Source organism: Natrix helvetica (genome assembly GCF_964273705.1).
Source record: "Natrix helvetica genome assembly, chromosome: 1".
NCBI classification, from domain to species: domain Eukaryota; kingdom Metazoa; phylum Chordata; class Lepidosauria; order Squamata; family Natricidae; genus Natrix; species Natrix helvetica.
The window spans coordinates 82,158,137-82,177,998 of record NC_138548.1 but is presented as its reverse complement, the minus strand read 5'-3'; the positions used below and the strand labels follow the sequence as shown (position 1 = coordinate 82,177,998).

At 43.2% G+C, this 19,862-nt stretch overlaps 1 protein-coding gene across 3 annotated transcripts in view; it reads right to left on the bottom strand.

Moving 5' to 3' along the window:
• The window catches only part of TP53I11 (tumor protein p53 inducible protein 11), a 373,245-nt gene that overhangs the window by 71,061 nt on the left and 282,322 nt on the right, over window positions 1–19,862 (bottom strand). For 2 of the 3 annotated variants that reach the window (XR_014174048.1, XM_081937883.1), the window contains exon 1: window positions 13,957–14,173. The exons of the other annotated variant lie outside the window; for it this stretch is intronic. The gene's annotated coding sequence lies outside the window, so the exon portion shown is untranslated. Of the gene's footprint in view, window positions 1–13,956; window positions 14,174–19,862 lie in introns of those variants that run through there. 3 annotated transcript variants of the gene reach the window in all.

The window sequence follows — 19,862 nt, the reverse complement described above, 5'->3', positions numbered from 1 at the left end:
AAATATTATACAAAATGCAGATATTCAGACTGTTATAATAAGACTTTATTCTTGGACCTTGCTTCCAACCACTGTTTATTATCTTTTTAAAAAGTTGTTCAGACCAAAAAACCCACAAAAAAACTAGAGCTATTTTTGTATATACTATTTTTAATATGTGTTGTTTATAAATTAAGATATATCATCCAGCCCCAAGTTGATTATTAAGAGCATAACAACGGCTGATTTTTGCTGGGTAGCCTTAAGAGGGGTCAAGTAGCTGTTAAACCCTTCTTGCTTCAGCTGTTATAGCTGCATCAGCTAAACTTTCTGGGATCTATCTGATTTCCATAAGGCTGGATTCCTGCATATTTGTTTCTGAGCATGCCCTCAGGCTCTATATGGTAACAGTAAGACTTGGATGCCAAGGAAATTGAGATTTTCATTGTCAACTTCAGTTTTCTTGTTGGGTTTAGATCCAGAGCTATTTTTTTAAAAATAACATAGGGTGTAAAGAATATAGCCTGGATATAAGGTTGAAAAATCTCATAGAGGCTTACTTTCTAGTAAGTATCCGTGTATACCATTCTAAAGGTACATCTCTAAACATAGTTACACTATATTGCCAAAAGTATTCGCTCACCCATCCACATAATCAAAAGCAGTTGTGAGCGAATACTTTTGGCAATATAGTGTACTTTGAATGAACTTTATTAGGCTCGACAGTGCTAATTGTAAAAAAGCAGTAAACATTGTTACCTTCCAAAAACTGTGGAAAGATGGAAGAATGAGACGTATCAGTTCAATAAAGAAGAATATTTGTAGCTCAGGGCTGAAATAAGGCAGGGGTGTCCAAACTTGGGAACTTTAAGACTTGTGGACTTCAACTCCCAGAATTCCCCAGCCAGCTGGCTGGGGAATTCTGGGAGTTGAAGTCCACAAGTCTTAAAGTTCCCAAGTTTGGACACCCCTGAAATAAGGGATCCTCTTTTAAGCTTGGTTGTTTTCTTGCAGGTTACCCAAACTAGGTAACATCATTGGCACTGATGATATTACTCAGTTTGGGTCATGAAACATCTGCAAGAAAACAAACAAGCTCAGGGAACACCAAGGAACCCTGAAAAAATACACAGTTTTGTTTTTATATATATATATGCCTTTAAATGTCATATTTTATGTTAGAATGCCATTGTTTCCATATTGTTTTTGCAACATGTTTTTTTCTGTAATACCACACAGCTCTTCTGCACATTTTGCTCAGTTAAACCAGTATCCTTCCTGTGGATGGATATACTCCAGTGGTGGGATTCAAATTCTGTGGGCATGACATGTCTTGGCGAGGGTGGCTTGGTGGGGGTGGCAGGGGAAGGATACTTCAAAATCCCCATTCCCTCCCCACTCCAGGGCAAGGGTACTATAAAATCCCCATTCTGCCCCACCCCACTAACTTGCTTTTCAGCTCTTTTCTCCTGTGCAGGGCAACAAAAGACGACCCAGCTGATCATCTGGGATGCCATTCATCTGGGACTCAGGAGGCAGCGAATAGATGGGGCGGAGCCAGCCAGAGGTGGTATTTGCCGGTTCTCCAAACTACTCAAAATTTCTGCTACCAGTTCATAAGAACTGGCCAGAACTGGCTGAATATCACCTCTGATATGCTCCCAAATGTCACAATGGAGCCACAAAGTATCTAAGCAACTTTCTGGAGCCTGATTCCTGCAACACCAGAGAATACTAGAGAACTTTCAGAGCCCAAAGGAAGTTTCCCAGCTTCTTTTACAAATGTCCAACTCCATATATCCTTATCATAAAATTCCATGAGAATGAGGGGAAAGAGTGGATGGCATATGAAAAAATATTTCATTTGAGGTCAACCTGAGATTGAGAAAAAGTGAAATGAAATGTTTCCATTGTTTCCTCCAGTCTCATTCAGAGAGGACGGTACTTCAAGTGTAGCTCATGTACAGTATGGCTATTTGGAGTCTTAGGAATTTTCTTCAGCGTTACACGTTTCTAACACTTGACAATTTCACTGTCTTTTTATAAAAGGGAATGTTTCAAAATTATTTCTTTTTGGAATGCTGTGGATCAGGCAAATTAATGGAGTAAAGGAATTCAGTAGATTTTGCAACAATAGGATGACTATCGCCCTAAAACATTTTCAGTGTTCAAGGCAAACACACTCTCAATGACTGAAGTTCTAGAACAAACAGTGAGAATTATTGCAAGACGTTCAGCCCTATGAATTGTTGCAACTGGAGAGGACAACACACTAACTGTAGAAAGCAAGGCTTAAGTACGAAGGTGGAGGAAGCAAGGGACAGAATTAAGTTAAACTCCTACAACAGAAAATGACTACTTTATATGTACATCCACAAAGTGATGGAAAGCAAAGGTCTGGTCCAATCAATACTTATTTTCTAAAATGCACACATAATCAAATGCTGCTTAGAAGTAAACTTTATTGTATGAAGCTGTTTTAAAAGTCCTTTTTGTGACTGTTCTGTTGGGGAGGGGGGGAAGCAAGTTCAGAATATTTGAAGAACTTTGATAAAAGGAAGCACTGCAATATACGATATATAGAATCCTTTCTCTCGTTCCATTCAGGTCCCAACTCACTACTCAAGGTTATTCAGAGTATTTATCAGTCTTCAACAAGCCAAAGAACCAAGGGTAGGAAATTAGATGTCCTCAGCTAGCAGGCTTCCTGTATGACAATGTTTTTCAAACTTGGCAACTTTAAGAATTGTGGGTTGGCTGGAGAATTCTGGAAGTTGAGGTATACCCATATTAAAGTCCCCAACTTAGAAAAACACTGCTGATATTCCATCTCTGTGAACTGTTGATGGTTATTTGATCTGAACCAAAACAAAAAGGGGTGGCTAACAACTAAGGAAGAAATTTCCAAGAGATGAATAGAAAGTGAGAGTTAATTCTACCATTATGGAGAGCAGGATGATTGTTTCAGGCAGTAAATGCCAAAGGCAGTACGGCAACCTCCCCATGAACTCTATGGCTGTTTCAGGGATTGAGTTGTTTATGCTTCATACACATACTCATCTGCTACCTTAAATTACCGTAATAGCCTTCAGCATGGGAATGAGCATTATTCCATGGTCAGGGTTAAAATAAGATCCATTGCTAGTTTAGTCAACATTTGCCCATAGGTTGGGAACAGGACAATCTACTGTCTGTCTGCTGTGGCATTCAAACCCTGTAAATAACTCTGCTTTGCAATTACTGCCAATCTTTTGTATGACTTGTAGGTAGATATTTTAAAAATGCTTCCTCCTCTTCTAAAGCAACATTCCCATGGTGTAAACAGGCCATTTCAATTGGGCTTTTAGCCCCAAATACCAGCATTTAGTTTTAACATTCTTATTCTAATATGGGATTATCAGTGCATAAGAAGATGCCAGTTGATGTCCATGAATTCAGGAGCATTAGAAGCCATGTTTCTGAGGGGGGGGGAAATCCTGAATAGTATAATAGCATAAGGAAGGTCATAAGGAATTGAAGGCAGATGTGCTTTTAAACTATATACTGAGGAATAAGGTGATGCTGTAAATAATGGGAAATGGCCAGAAATTATTTAGCTCAAAGCTGAGCAAATGATTGGAGATTTTATATGCATAATTCTCAACCCAAATCGCCTCATTTTTTATCAGTGTTTTTAGAGGAACACAAGACTTTTTTTAAAGTGCGAACTAAGCAGAAATTTGAACTCAAGACGAGAAGGACTAATAGATAGATTGCCTGAAAAATGCAGAAACTTTCCCACATAATATATAAATGGCAACAGACACATTACTTTTACTGAAAAAAAAGTCAAGGATTCCAAAAGTTAAGAGCAATTGAATAAGAATGTAAATCAAGACTATCGTCTCATCAGCATTCTAAAATTTCTCATTCTTAACACAAGCTGTTTCTCACTGCTGTTAAATTTCAGGTTGACAAAGCATTGGCAATGACATTCGCATATAAATCTGTGCAAATGCAGCTACAGAGGACCTGAAAATGTATTAGTCTTTCTGGAATCATCTATCTGCCAATGCTTTTACCATCCCTCTATAGGATGGTGCTGAAACAAGAGAAAACCAAGACTAATTTTGGAGCTGAGGTAAAAGTGTGGCCCAGTAATTGTATGTTTGGGGTATGTTGATGTTTCATGGACTCTATGTCATTTTCAGATGTGCATTAAACCTAAATTTCTCCAATCATAACCTTCAGAAATATTAAATTCCCATTATCCTCACCTACTGGCTGCATTGGCTGGTGATTTGGAACTGTAATCAGAGGAGCAAGATTGAATAAGGGAATTTAAATAAAATAAAAAGGAGTTTTCGTTTTAATGAATAAATACTAACAGAACTGTGCTGTGGCTAAACTGATTTTTCTTTGATGAAATCTAGTTCAGCATCTCATTGACACTTCATCTTTTGGCAACTGCCAGTCTCATCTGTGAACTGATGATGAAATGCGAATATTCTGTAAGCATGATAAATATCATTGGAAAGTTAGTCATTCTAAAGAAGAAAATGTAAAATGGGCATTTGTTAAACCCAATGTTGTAAGTAGCAAAAAGCCTTTCTAAAAAAGTCAAGCGCAGCAATATTTTCATCTGCTATTTAGTTTATATAGTTCACACGACATACATAATTCAAACTGACCTCTCAATAATCTACTGTGTTTCTCCAAAAAGATGAGCCACCTGGAAAAGAAGCCCTATCACATTTTTGAGCCCCATCCACAAAATTAGTCCTAATGAAGACCCCACACAGCCCATGGTTCAGGGGGTGGGATGAGGCACAAAGGTAAAAAATAAGTGGTGGAGCTGCCCTACTTACCAGACAGTAGTGAAATTCATTTTTTTTACTACCGGTTCTGTGTGCCTGTCTTGGTGGGCATGGTGTGGCTTGGTGGGCATGGTTTGGTGGGTATGGCAAGGGAAGGATTCTGCAAAATCTTCATTCCCACCCCACTCCAGGGGAAGGATACTGCAAAATCTCCAATCCCACCCCACCCTGGGGCCAGCCAGAGGTGGCATTTGCTGGTTCTCCAAACTACTCAAAATTTCTGCTACCAGTTCTCCAGAAACTGTCAGAACCTGCTGGATTTCACACCTGTTACCAGGCCTCACACACCCTGACACCTGCCTTGCCTCCTTCTGCGGCCACTTGCCATCACTCGCATGCATCGCCCCACCCTACGTTTCGCCTTTAGATGCCTGCTGGAAGACATCTGCAGACATCTGCAGATGTCTTCTGGCAGGCATCTGAAAGCAAAACAGAGGCCGGGGCGATATGTGCGAGTGGTGGCAAGCGGCTGCAGAAGAAATGGGCCATCTGAAGGCTCCTACTGGGGGGTGCTGTCAGTGCCACTGTTGTGAGGTGAATCAATAATTAGAACTCTCCAAAAAGAAGGCCTAGCCATTTTTTCAGGCATCAAAAGCAAATAAGACCCGGCCTTCTTTTTGGAGAAACATGGTAGGAGGCAGGTTTATTGGAAAGAGGTAGGAAACTCTTGGTCCACAAGGAAGATCTATCAAACCTTTCCCTTCTCAATTCTGTATGAGTGTTCTGAAACTGGAATGCTGAAGACTTGTCAGAGAGTTAACTTTTCAAATATGCCTTAGTTTTAGAGGCAAGACATGGTCGTATCTATTCTATACCCTTCTGTAGCCAAACAACCTGGTGATTAAATCCTCTGCCTAAATCCATTCAAACAGATCTGAAAAGAACCTTTCTAGAACCCACTTCCAATCCACTTCTCAAATAATTGTGTGTTAACAGTGTTCATAATAAAGCTACTTTTGGGATGGCAGTTTCATTTTAAGATCTTATCCTCAACTGTTTCATGGTCTCTATTTTGTTATTGGCTTCTTTCCTGATGGCAAATGCTAAATGTAGAAAACAATACAGCACAAGATTTATCCATGGTTCTCTCTCTTCTTTCAATCTTGGTGAAAAATCATCACAGGAGGAGAACTTGCAGACTCACAGAGTCTTCCCTGCTAAATGGCACAATTCAGATATATACCTCTTATTGAGCCACTGAAATCTGGCAGCAAAATGAGAATTATCGGAATAATATTAAGTTGTTGCAAGAGTCAATTTACAATGTCAAATCTTAGATTGAAGATATTCATCTTTGCTGTCCTTTATAAAAGCCTTTAAATGAGGAAATGGGGGGAAACCAAGGAAATCACAAACTCACTGCTACAGATAAGTGCCAACTTTTTGTGTTGCACTAGCTACTCAAGTTACTCTTTCCAGAGCCAACGGTGGGCTCTCCACCAGGTCATTTTAGCTTCTAACTAACTGCCCATTTTGAAGACATCCCCATAAATGTGAAGACAACGTCTTCCTAAGTCTGAAAAAAAAAATCTGCAAGCTGCTCTGGTCTTCTTGTTGAATATACTGCTCCTTCTTAAAACCTCCTGCCAAATCATTTTAAAGCAGAAATCCCATGCATAGTTTATTCAGCACGAGGTGTGTGAACCTAGATCTCTATTTCATCTCTCCCAAACAAGTCAGAGATCAACTGCCAGAAATATAGCAAAGATTCCAGGTCTGCTTCATTGTTGTTTCTGGTTTGTTGCAAGGAACGTCCCAAGGTCTCACGTAGAATATTGGTTTCAAATTACAAATGCATGGGGACTGATGGATAGCATTGGGCTTCAGGGTTTAATGACCATGGTCTAGACAACAGCTATATGCTTGTTTGACCAGCAACTATGGCTGACATCTTAAGAAGAAAATGGTATGCTATGTAGGCAACTGAGCAGAGACTGACTGGGCTCCTGTCTTTATAGCCAGATGTCCTGATGCCAGCCACAATTGCTGGCAAATTGTCAGGAAATCTATTGTCTAGACATCTGTTTTCTAAACACCCAAGTGCAACAGATCGCCCAACAGATATGAAAACCTACACCATTATCATGGTAACTGATGTTTATTTTGTTATGGAAAGCATTCTGGGAGTTTTTTTTCAGCTTTAAAAGTCAGGAAAGAAGCAACACCATTTTAAAAATGTGGATACATTACTTTGATAACATATTATTACCAGGGTTGCTAAGAAGTTATCATATACTCCATATTGACTTAGAGTGACTTGCTTCTTATATGCCATATGTTGTGTGAATGTATAAGATGCTGAGCTTGTCGATCAGAAGGTCGGCAGTTCAGTGGTTCGAATCCCTAGTGCTGCGTAATGGAGTGAGCCCCCATTACTTGTCCCAGCTTCTGTCAACCCAGCAGTTCGAAAGCATGTAAAAAATGTAAGTAGAAACATAGGAACCACATTGGGAAGGTAACAGCGTTCCGTGCACCTTCGGTGTTTAGGCACCCCAGCCACATGACCACAGAGACGTCTTTGGACAGCACTGGCTCTTCGGCTTAGAAATGGAGATGAGCACTGCCCCCTAGAGCCGGAAATGACTAGCATGCATGTGCAAGGGGAACCTTTATGAATGAATCAATGTATTACAAAAAAATTGAGTGCATGAAACCCATTTAAAGGATGCCATAAAGCAAAGAGATTGGCATGATAGATGTTATCTTTTGCAGCACATGGAAAAATAAGAGAAGATTTCTAAAAAGTCACAAGTTGTCCTGAAAGTCAGAGTCTGTTCTCATAACAAAAGTTGAATTCCCCAAAAGCAGATAGTTTCCATGTGAACTGAATGGGAATTGTAATACTTTGGAGCCTTGGGAAAGAACTAGTTTCTCTTATCTCAGTTCTTCTGAATTACTCTGGCCTTCTAGATTCTGAACTGCATACACATGCATGGCTATATGTGAGAGGAGGATAGGGTCTTGGTTCAGAAAATGAACAGTAAAAGTTGTATACCTGCATTTGTTTATAGTATCTGGATAAATAAGTAGCCCTGGAGATATTGAATCATCATGGAGAAAATTATCTATGTGGTCGCTTAGAGTGGACTATGACTTGATGGCACATAATCAATGCAAGAGTAGACAGGAAATTTTATCAGTCACAAATGAAGACAAATATATGTGCCCCAGGATAATGTTACAAGTTCCAATCTGGATCAGTCACTGCAACCAGAGGTTTAGTCTTCTGAGTTTTCAGACCAGAGATGGTATTCAGCAGGTTCTGACCAATTCTGGAAAACCGGTAGTGGAAATTTTGAATAGTTCAGAGAACCAGTAAATACCACCTCTGACTGGCCCCACCCCCATCTACTATCTGCCTCCCGAGTCCCAGCTGATCGGGAGGAAATGGGGATTTTTGCAGTACCCTTCCCCTGCCACGCCCATCAAGTCACACCCACCAAGCCACACCACATTCACCTATCCACACCCACAGAACCGATAGTAAAAATTGAATCTCACCACTATTTCAGACTCATGCTGGAGCCCATCTTCAGGGAAGTTCTCTCTACCGGAATGTGTGCTTTGAACTATTTTATATGTTGTATTGATGTGGTGCCTTCCTATTGGTGGATTGTGATTGGCTGTTGTTTCCTTGTGCTGCCAAGTCATCAGCTCTTGTAAGTACCTGATGGTGGTAAATCAGCACTCTTGTTGACTGACGAGGGGCACGCTTCCCAGGCTTCTATCATTTCTTAGGCTTAGAATATTATCTGCCACTATAAATCTACCTCACTTCTCAGAGCATCAGGAAAGGCCCCAGAGAGGATCTCTCTGTTGTCAGATGTTCTACCATCTAGTAGATAGGAAAAGGTCATCTCTTGCGAAACTCCCAGGCTATGGAACACTCTCCCCAAGGGAGATGCATTTGACCCCCTCCCCTCTCCAAAGATTTAGGAAGATGGTACACTCTTTTTTTTTTTTTTTTTTTTGTAATAAAATTTTATTGGTTTTTCAAAATTTATAGGGAAAAGGGTAAATGGACAGGTATACAAATTTTGGCAGTTGCAAAGTGTGTGAGGCCCCCCTCCCTCCATACCCATAGCGTACATTTATATATAATGCATTAGTATATAATTGATTATAATCAGCATATTAGTTCTATTATTAAATTCAATCAAATTAAACATTACAATATAAAATCCAAATATAATTCCATTTTCACTTTCGGTCAATTTATAATAATATGATTTTCATATTTATTTCTGTGATCTGAGTCTTCTTGCTATTGCCCCATCTCCCTCCACTGGCAGAGCTCTGGCCCCTCCCGTGTCCTGCGTGTCCGTTGTAGTGTCTGGTGGTTTCTCTAGAAGTGTTTTATTTTTTTCCATAAAGGCCTGCGCCTCTATGGGTGAATTAATTCTGATTCTTGTCTCCTCCCAGAATATCAGCATACCTTCAGGCATCAACCATCTAAACCACACCCCTTTCTGGTATAATTTATTCGCTAATTGCGAATAATTTTTTCTTTTTTCTCTAATCTTCTTAGGGATCTGCTTCAGAATGGTTATCTCCATATCATGATATGTCAATGCTTGCCCCCTTTGTACACCCAGAATTTCATCTCTTGTGGTTTTTCTAAGGAATTTAATGTGAACCTCCCTGGGTAAATTGTGTGTTCTAGCATAAGCTGAGTTCACTCTATAAACCAGATCTATATCCCACCCCATCTGTTGTTTTTCTTTGTGTGTATAGTCAGCCAGAATGTTTGTCATGATGTCCCTTATATTTTCCCCATCTTCTTCTATAACATTTTGAAATCTAAGATAATAGGACATTCTCTCAAATTCTAATTTCATCTGTTGGATGTCAAGATCTTTGTTCCCTTTCTGCACAGCTTCCACCACCCCCCTCACCTCCTCCACCCCCCCTTCCACAAGATTCAGTCTTTGTGAGTTCTTATATATTTGGGCTTGATTTTCTTTAATTTCATCTTTCATTTCCCTTAACTGTTTCTTGATTTCCTCCTGGCCCTGTAGAATTTGTTGAAGCATTTGTTGAAAGTCCATCTCTGTAGTCTTATGTTGCATCAGTTCTGTTATCTTTGACTGTGTGGCTGGACTGGATGTTGCGGATGTTGGAGCAGAAGTGGCAAAGCCAGGTTTTCCAGGAGGGGGTCTTTTAGATGCCATCCTTTATAACGTTAAAAGTTCAGTCCAAATATGAAGTAAGCAATTAGAAAAGAAGGGTAGCCAGGTGAATCCGGGAGCAGAATAACCAGGCAGAAGAGAATCTCTCCAATAAGTCTGGCAATAGATAGAAAATTTCCCCTAGAAGGTTAAAAAAATACCAATCCACAAGAGGTTCCTCTGGGAGACACGGAGACAAAGACCGGAAACCTGAATTTTAAAGGTGGAGTCAGGTTTCAGAGTTCATAAAGACAACGGAAGTGTGCCATCTTGCCCTGCCAGTTTTGGGCACAGAGGCGTAACAAAGTTTTAAAAAGTTCCAAAAGTCCTCAAATCATTGTAATATGTAAAATTAAATTGAAAAGAAAATCATCTCAGCCTAAGTGAGGCTTCATTCGTTGGCTCTCCCCCCTCCTCCTTCCCCGGGGGCTGAGAGCAAAATTGTTTCTTGCCGCTTGTCCAAGGGGGGGGGGGAAAACCCCCCTCCCTCCAGCCGCACCTCCAAAATGCTCCGAAAGTTGTTTTAAAGTTTTAAAAGCTGAATCAAATCTTCATGCAAAGTAAGGGATGAAGAGAGAGGCAACCTCACCGCACCGCAGCTGCTTCCTTCAATTGTAGCATTCTCCAGTCGGCTTGTAGCGAGGCGCGAGGCGTGGAAACGCGATGCGCCCTCCGAGCTTGCTCCCCGGTGCCTTGGGCGCGCGAGAGAGCCCCCGCCGGCTGCCGCCGCTGCAGGAGACCTCCGCGATGCCGCCCCTCCGGCAGGACCCCTCTGCGGGGTGTCCTGTGCCCCCCAAGGAGTGGGGAAGCCCACCGGGGAGCCGGAGCGGGCAAAGAGCTGCCCGTCGCCGCCGCCGCCGGAACCGGAACTCCGGAAGATGGTACACTCTTATCCTCTGCCAACTTTTAAATTTATTCCAATGTAAAATTTAATTCTGTTTTCTTGTACTTTTTTATTTTTTTTATTTTTAATCGACTTAAGCCCAATTGACTATTGAAAAAACAGAAAGGTTGGGTAGAAATTTGATAAAAGGAATACAAATATGTTCTAGATGCTTTTGACGTCAACTCACTTGCCAAGCTGAAAATGCCAATAGAAAGGGATCGTGGGAGTTGATCAAATATTCAGAAGGGCACCAAGTTGTTTACCTCCAAGCAATATGACGGCTCAGGTACTACTTTTAATGTAACGCTTGCAGCCTGCTATCAAATATTTTGATATCTGTCAGCAAGCCTAGTTTGTTCTCACAGATATTCAAAGTCAGTTCCTTTCTTGAAGCACTTACATTATACTGGACCTTATACTTGTTTCCTTAGTTTTTGTAAATTACTTCATATATATAGATTTTTAGAAAGTCAGCCAGATTTTGAGGGTTGGCAAGCTTGCATTAATAATCTGCCTTATTTCCATCTATCACATAAGCCAACTGTTCAGTGACAGAATTAATGTTTCAAAAGGATGGGATACTTTTCAAACTCTTTATACCAAGGCCAGGTAGAGAATACAGTTTTCAAAATGCTTGCATCCTACAGTATAATTTGATAGCAGCAATAAACTATGAGGTTAGGTAAATAAAGTGCAGGAAAATAGCAGGAAAAAATGTAGAATCCTAACTGAGCAATGGATGAGATGAATACTCTGCAAGTGACCATTTTTTTGGCAAATATGGGCCCAACCTCTTCCAGTAGGCTGCAGGGAAGAAGAGGGTGAATTGCCAAGAAAAATAGAAAGCGAAAGATCAGACTTGCCTGCCCCATCAGGAATCAAGCTTAACTGTGAGGGAGGGGGGGTATTTCTTTACCATCTACCAGCAGCAGTCGCCATCCATAATAAATTGTCCCAAAGAGGATGCGATTTTTCATAGTAAAAAAAAAAAATAGGAACAAGCCTCCACCCCAATAGATCACCTTAAAATAGTATTCCCAAACCTAGTCTCCTTTAGATTACTTGGCTGGAAATTATGGAAACTGTAGTCCAAAGAGCTGATGAGGACTCATTCCATTTTCCTTGCAAGGTAGAATGATATTGCTACCCCATGTGTGGTGGAAAAGAAATCTGAATCTGTGAAGGAACAGTAGAGGTAAAACCAGTACAGCCTCCCAGCTCATACTCTTATTAAAGGAGAATGCTGCTCCAACCCCGCCCCCGCCCCCTCCCCTCCGTTTTCTGTCATCCGCTGTGAGGCTTTCTGCTTATAGGCTATATAACTCCATTGCTCTCAGACTGACTTGAGCGTTTATTCCCTTCCCTTCCACCAACAAAGAGAATTAACCACGGGGGTGGGGGGGGAACTGGCACAAAGGAAGATTATTAGATCAGCCAGAGGAAGTGTGTGTCCACTGCAAGACAAGTCAACCCCACCTGCCAAGGACCACACCCACTTCTCTTCTTGGCAACCTTTAAGGATCCCCAGATGAAACTTTGCACTGGAAAATTCAAAGCTAGCACCCATAAAGACAACGGAGCCTCCAATCGCCTACAGACAAGGGAGGGGGGAAAAAAACCAGGAGCGCAGAGCAGAATCTCAAATCTCCAAGGGGAGAAGCAGCCCAACCTCCCCAGATACAGAAGCATAGGATTTGGCGAGTGTCCCCCCCCCTTCTACCACCACCCCTTTTTTTTGGGGGGGGGGAATGGCACGGCATCTGTACAAGGACTTAGTGCTGCTATCTTAGCAATGTTCCACCAATGGCACAAAGGGGAGAGGAAGCTGACAAAGGAATCCCCTCCCTTTCTAGCACGTTACAGACACTTGCACGGTTAGGATGGTCCTTGGATGCTACATTTGGCACAGAGCAAAAGAAAGGAAAATACAGCAGAGCCAGGGAATCCACAGCATGGATTCAGGGCATGTTTCTATACATGCAATATTCAAATTAACGAGGAGGAGAAGACCAGCTCTGTAATATCCTTACCAGACAACTAGCCCCCTGCCCCCATCTTTATTTAAACAAAGGGAACTACTCTATGGAGAATATACTGAGGCTAAAGTTACAGACAATATCAGGTGTGGGGCATCTCTTTCCCCCAAACCTCCCTCCTGTGAATTCAACACCCCACACTGGCTTGTCAGCAGTTGGGATGTTCCTTTCACAACCTTCTCCTATGATCATTATTGTTATTCCGTGAGGGGAAAAAATCCGCCTATGGCATAGTCAAAATCCGATCCGTTACACCGGCAGCACTCGAAACGAGACCCACTTTCGCCTGCATTCATTTCAAGGCACGCCGTTCTAAACCATTGTTAGGGCATTGGCAACAAAAAAGCCTAGCTGCGAATCCTTTAAAACAAAGGCAGGTTTTGAAACACCGCGATTAAAACAGCTGTCAGGTCTACATACATACATACATACATACATACATACATACATACATACATACATACATACACACACACACACACACACACACACACACACACACACACACGTCCTCCGGAGAGGTTTTGCTTTGTTTTTTGTTTTTGTATTTACGTACAAACAGGAAGTTATCCCCCTGCCGAATTAAGATGATTTTTCTCCTTGCCTTTCTAACTCCTGGAAAGTTAACGTCAGCGGCGGCTGGGCGCGGAGCTGCCAAGTTGGTTCAAGGAAATGAAGGCAATCCCGATTCTATCACCTATCCCACCCCCGTTTTGGGAACCCCCCCTTTCGAAATAAGTATGGTTTACGATTCAAGATTGACAGCCTTCGGCAGGACGGCCGAAGACAATGGGACTTGTAGTTCCACAACTCCGGAGAACGCGTCTTTGGAGAGAGGGAGGGCGTAGATTCTTTCTCAAACTCAAGCTCTATTTATCCTGGCGACACGGGAAACCAACCCTCACCCCCTCACCCCCCCCCCAAAGTATTTCACTAATAGGATCGGAGAGACCCAGGTAAGCAGACGGACCAAGTTTGGAAAGTCAGAAGGATTCCAGTCCCAGCGAGTAAATAAACGAAAATCCACTTACAGCCTCAAAACATGTCCCGCCCGCAGAAAAGATTGCTGGTGTAGCTGGGAAGGCAAAACCCAGAGAAAAGAGTCACAATCCGTGCACCGCCAGTGAGACCAACCAGGCGGTGAGTCACATTTTGTGGGTCCCTTGAAGCACCAGCTCCAGAAACGGACAAGCCGAAGCCCAGCACTTCGGATCAGCCAGCGCGCTTCCCATAAGAAAAAGGAGGCCGGGCTTAACCCCGCCCTCCTATTACCATATACTATCCTACTGTGTGTGGGGGGTTTGGGGGGGGAGGAACCACCCCTGGCGGCTATATTGCCTCTCGCCCACACGTTGCGCCGATTCCTTGGAAAAGCGACGCCTGCCGGAAGCCGGTGGTTCTACAGAGCGCAGACCGGACACCGGCCAGTAGTTTTCGTTGGGGAAAAAGGGCTTTGCGCCCCCCCCCGCCCCCTTCATCACTCGGCTCACGTGCCTGTGAATTATTCCTGCTGCCCAGGAGAATGGACAAGACATTGCACTGATGTCCATCCAGGAGAAAACAAGGACTAGGGGGAACTTGATAGCAATATTCCAGTATTTGAGAAGCTGCCACAAAGAGGCGGGGGGGGGGGGGGATTTATTTTCCAAAGCACCAGAAAGCAAGACAAGAAACAATGAAGCAACCTGGAATTGAAGAGAAACTTCCTAACAGTGAGGACAATTAACCAGGGGAACAGTTTGCCTTCAGACATTGTGGGTGCTTCATCCCTGGAGGTTTTTAAAGAAGAGGTTGACTGAGATGGTGTTGGAAGAAATGTCCTTCTGGGTTCGGCTCCAAGTGGGGAAAAAGACACCGGAGACATGGAGGCTGCTTGGAAAGATGGTTTTAATGGTGGACAGGACCGCATGGCTTGAGTCCTGAACAGAAAAGGTGATCACATGCTTCAATGTTGGTGGAGAAGAAGAGAAGGAAGGACTGAGATGCTGAGTCCCTGGTTTTATGCCCTCTCTGGCCTTTGATCTTGAGCTTGTATTCTGATTGGTTGTCAGACTCCCATGGGGCCATGCAGGGGCAACTCTCTAGGCTGCGTTTTGAATCCAGGTTTGGTTGAGTTCTCAGATGCCATGTGGGGAGCGGTTGAAGGCTAGTCATGCCTTAATCCAGTGCTTCTCAATTATTTTCTGTCATGCCCCCCCTAGGAAGAAGAAAACATTTCGCTTCCCCCCCCCCCCCGTGCGACTGTAAATAGTATAATTTGTCTATAAAATTGTTATAAGTACACCTCTGCATAACATAGCACACCGGTCTTTCCTCGTCTCCCACCGTAGTCACATGCTTTCTTTCCTCTTTCCCTCTTACTTGTCTATCCTTCCTTCCACCCTCCCTTCCTCCTTCCCTTCCTTCCTGCCTCCCTTCCAGTTCCCTCCTTCCTCTTTCCCCCTGCCTGCCTGCCTTCTTTCCTCTTTCCCTATCCTCCTATCCTTCCTTTCTCCCTCCCTCCTTCCCTGCCTCCCTTCCAGTTCCATTCTTCCCTCCTTCCTTCTGCTTGCCTTCTTTCCTCTTTCCCTCTTGCTTGTCTATCCTTCCTTCCACCCTCCCTTCCTCCTTCCCTTCCTTCCTGCCTCCCTTCCAGTTCCCTCCTTCCTCTTTCCCCCTGCCTGCCTGCCTTCTTTCCTCTTTCCCTATCCTCCTATCCTTCCTTTCTCCCTCCCTCCTTCCCTGCCTCCCTTCCAGTTCCATTCTTCCCTCCTTCCTTCTGCCTCCTTCCTGCCTGCTTGCCTTCTTTCCTCTTTCCCTCTTGCTTGTCTATCCTTACTCCCTCCTCCCTTTCTTCCCTCCTTCCCTGCCAGCAGCTCCTCCAGCATCCCAGCTGGAAGCAGCAGCACACCAGGGGCGAAGGGGTGGCGGTGGCAAGATCGGGCGACCGCCGCCCCTTTGTCCCTTCCCCAACAGCGGCTGTTGCGCTTCCGCTTCCAGACGGAATCCTGGCGGTGGAGCTGCTGGCGGGGAGGCCAGCTACCTGCATAAAGACGCCACCGAGGGCATGGCAGAATATATCCCGGCTTGAAGTGGCAGCGCTGGGGACTGCTCAGAGACTCATCAGAGCCGCGGGCTGGAGCTGTGCAAAAAGTCTGCTTGGGCTGGGGGGGGGAGGGAGGGAAGCCTGGGACAGCCATGTTCCCTCCCTCCCACCCCCGCCCGAGCAGGCTTCTTGCACAGCTCCAGCCTGCGGCTCCAATGAAAATCCACAGTCCGAAGTGCTGCCACTTCCAGGCGGGATATATTATGCCTCGCCCATGCCGCCGCCGTTGCACCCAGATGGAAAGGGAGCCTTCGCGCCCCCCTTTACGGAGCCTCGCGCCCCCCCAGGGGGGCGCGCCCCACTATTTGAGAACCGCTGCCTTAATCCCATCCCCCTGGAGCTGAAGGGGAAAATCTTTATTGTGTAAAGGGACTGGTTTGGGCAATGGCCCATTGACAAAGGGGGATGGGCAGGAAGCTCCAGGGAGCTATTCTCTCTTTAAAACATGTTATCCCTTTTCATATCCAGGGAAATATTCTGCCTTTTCAATATTTCCTAGGATATTTCATTTTTTCTGGGAGAGGGCTGGGTGATAACTTCCTACAATGGTATAGGACGGTGATGACTAACCTTTTCATGGCTAATGCACGCCCTCCCCTCGTGCATCCCATCCACCTACGCATGCATGCATGACCCCTCTGCGCATGCGCCCTGCCCCTGTGCATGTGTGCACAACCTCCTGCATTTCCCCCACGTATGTGCAGCAGAAACCTAAAAAGCAGGGGACGACTAGAAGACCTCCAATGTCCCTTCCAGCTCTATCCTGATTCTGATTTGACTGGGGTAGAAAGGTCAGGCTTCCTCGTAGCTTGGTGGACCAGGTCTTGGGAGTTTTCTGGTGGCAGAAATAAAGCAGGGGTTTGTCATTGAGGGGGTTGTTGGGACTCCCAGATCTCACTTGGCTTTTGGAGATAAGCGAAGTTCAGCTGCCTGCTGCTGTTCCTCTTTCCCTCACCTCCCCCCCAAAAATCTGGAAAAGCCTGAAACGAATAATGCATTTGTAGCATGTAGTATTGTTTGCTTCCTGTCACAACTCTGTACCCTGAACACAAAGAAATGTAGATCACATCAGCTAGTTTTACATGATGTACAGAATTTATTTTTAACTATGTCTTCTGTTCTCGTTGGCAGGCTTTTTTTTTTAAAGTACGGCTTTTCTTGTGAACTGATTTGTTAGCTTCCCACATTTATATATTCAACTTGGGCAGTCATATACTTTTTGCGGGTAAATAAATGCATAAACCACAAATTAGAATCACATTTAGGCTTGCATGTTCTGCAAATACACATCTAAGTACGCTAATAAAGAAAGCCCGGGCTTCTTTCTTTGACCTGAGGGACGGTACTTTTGGTTTATTAATTCATCACAATCATTTGTATCTTCCTTTTCAGAATTAACCCTTCCCAATGTGCAATAGAAGGAATATAGTTGAAAACTGCTCCTTCCTGTAGAACAGTTGGAAATAATGTGTGGGTGGCAATGGGAAGATCTTCAGTTGATATATTCCTCCTTAGAGACTCTTACTATAGAATTGGTGATGGTGAAGCAGAAAAGGAAGAAATTCTATTAAGGAAGACCCATCTGCACACATTGGTGTTGTGCTCATTTCTTCCTCTTCCTCTTCTCCCTCTAGTAAAACCCACAGAACTAAAAGATAGTTGGCTACTTTGTGGCTCAGTGTCAAAACAAGCTGGTGTGATTAGTTTGTAATTCAGGGTCTTGGGTAAATCCAAGCCATTAGGTTAATTCAGTAGACCAGAGTTGAGTTAGTGCCTTAAAAAGTATAGGGGGCATCTTCAGAACACAAGGGTTATCCCCAAAGAGTGACTTGTGTGCCTCTTGGTTGATAGAGAAACTAAGGCTGAGTTGGTATCTGAACCAAGGTATGCAGGTTGTCAGATCCATTATTAATAAATTGATGTTTTAATTTAGTCGAATATGTGCAGTTCAAAGCGCTATTTAATTTGTATTTTTTTATTTTAAATATGTCCCACTTTTACTATTTTTATAAATAACCTAAGATGGCAAACATACTCCTTCCTTTTCCTCTTTTCTCCACAACAATGACCTTGTACCTCACAAGTAGGGCGGTGTGAGACTGACAAGGAGCTCTCATGTCTAGGATGGGACTAGAACTCGTAGACTCCCTGTTGCTAACCTGGTGCCTTAACCACTAGACCATCCTGGCTCTATATACAGTATTTGTTATATAGGCATCATTAGAGGCAGAGCTTGATTCTGCTAAATTGAAGCTTTTTTGTGACTCATAAGGCATTAGGTTTAATACTGTTTAAGTGCTTTAAAAAAAACCTTCCCATAGACAATTGCAAGTTCTACCTGCATTTTTATTTTCACTTACCTGAGAAAAAGCCTCTCTGAACTTTCTTCTGACCAGATAATGAATGTGCTGTCAAGTAATTTGTCAAGTTCACTGTGGATAGGACACCATGTTTTAAAGTGAGAAATTCCTATTCCACATCTGTTCTTGACTTTCCAGGAATATGAATGCCTGCAAGTGTGTCCCAAAAATTATCCTTTACTAGCCCCATCTTAATGAAAGATGACTTTGTGCTTGATCATCCACTCTGAATTTTTAAGTGTAAAAATCAGTGGGTATAAGATGAGGTGAACTGAGATGATTGCGCTGTGTATTCCATCAAAAGGCAGTCAGTCTCCAGAGAAGCAAGGGATACATTGTTCCATCCCAAGCCTTTAGTTATCATAGAAGTCATTTTTTAATGTGATATCTCCAATCATGGGTTCTTTATGATTCCAGATTAGCAGGTTGTGAACAAAGAAGTATACAAAAGAAGGAAAATGTTTGTGTTGCAGCATTGGTCTACAAATAAAGGAATGTGCATAGGAAGTACAACCACTGTCTTTTTCAAAGGGGATTAATTAAAGGACTAGCAGACTTTTTATTGAATGAACTATGGTGGTAATGACTGCTAAATCATGTTCTACGCCAAATTCCTGTCGAATATCTCTAGCTATTGTAGTTCTGTTGCAAGCAGCAACAATGTAGATAAAGACCTACCATCAGTGGTGGGTTCCGGATCCCATTGCAATCAGTACACTGCAACGGGGCCCGGCGTCCACCACATGAATGCGTGCAGCACGCGTGCAGCACGTGCATGCATACTTACCACCCGTGATGCTCCAGCTGCTCAACAGAGTGTTGTGCAGGTGCTGTACATTCCATGCGCATGCGCTAAAGCCCCAACTGGCTCAAATAGCAGTAAAGAGAGCAGGTGGGTGGGCGGGCCCTCCGGAACACCATACCAGAACGGTACCTGGTGCTCCCAGCAGGCACCGGTATGCCTGTACCGAGGTGTACTGGTCATATCCCACCACTTCCTACCATAGATGCCCTGAAGGCCAGATGAGAATACCTGGCTAATTTTGAATTGCTAAGGTAGCCAGCTGTTTAGAAACCCCCAAGACTTTAGGGAATATTATCACTATGTATGGAAAATGTATAATACATTTGTAGAAAAGCACACAATGCATATCTTAACAGTTGTCAAACATATAGTGTAATAGATGCAGTGTTTGTATATTTCAGGATGAGATACACTGACTTTAATAAAATATCTCCAGACAAAACCTTAATAAATGAGATGGATCTAAAACATTGCAGGCCCATGAAATGTTTTAAGTGGCATTGTTATAAGTCCATCCACAACACATGCATGTCCTTATCAACCAAAACATCTTGACCGAAAAATGTTTGGGCTTCAGAAGAATGATTCCTAGATATTGGTTATCAAAAGTTAGGTAATCATGAGAAAGAGCTGTGTCAGGCTGTTATAGCAAAACCAGCAGACCTTAAAAAAAGAAAAGAAAAAATT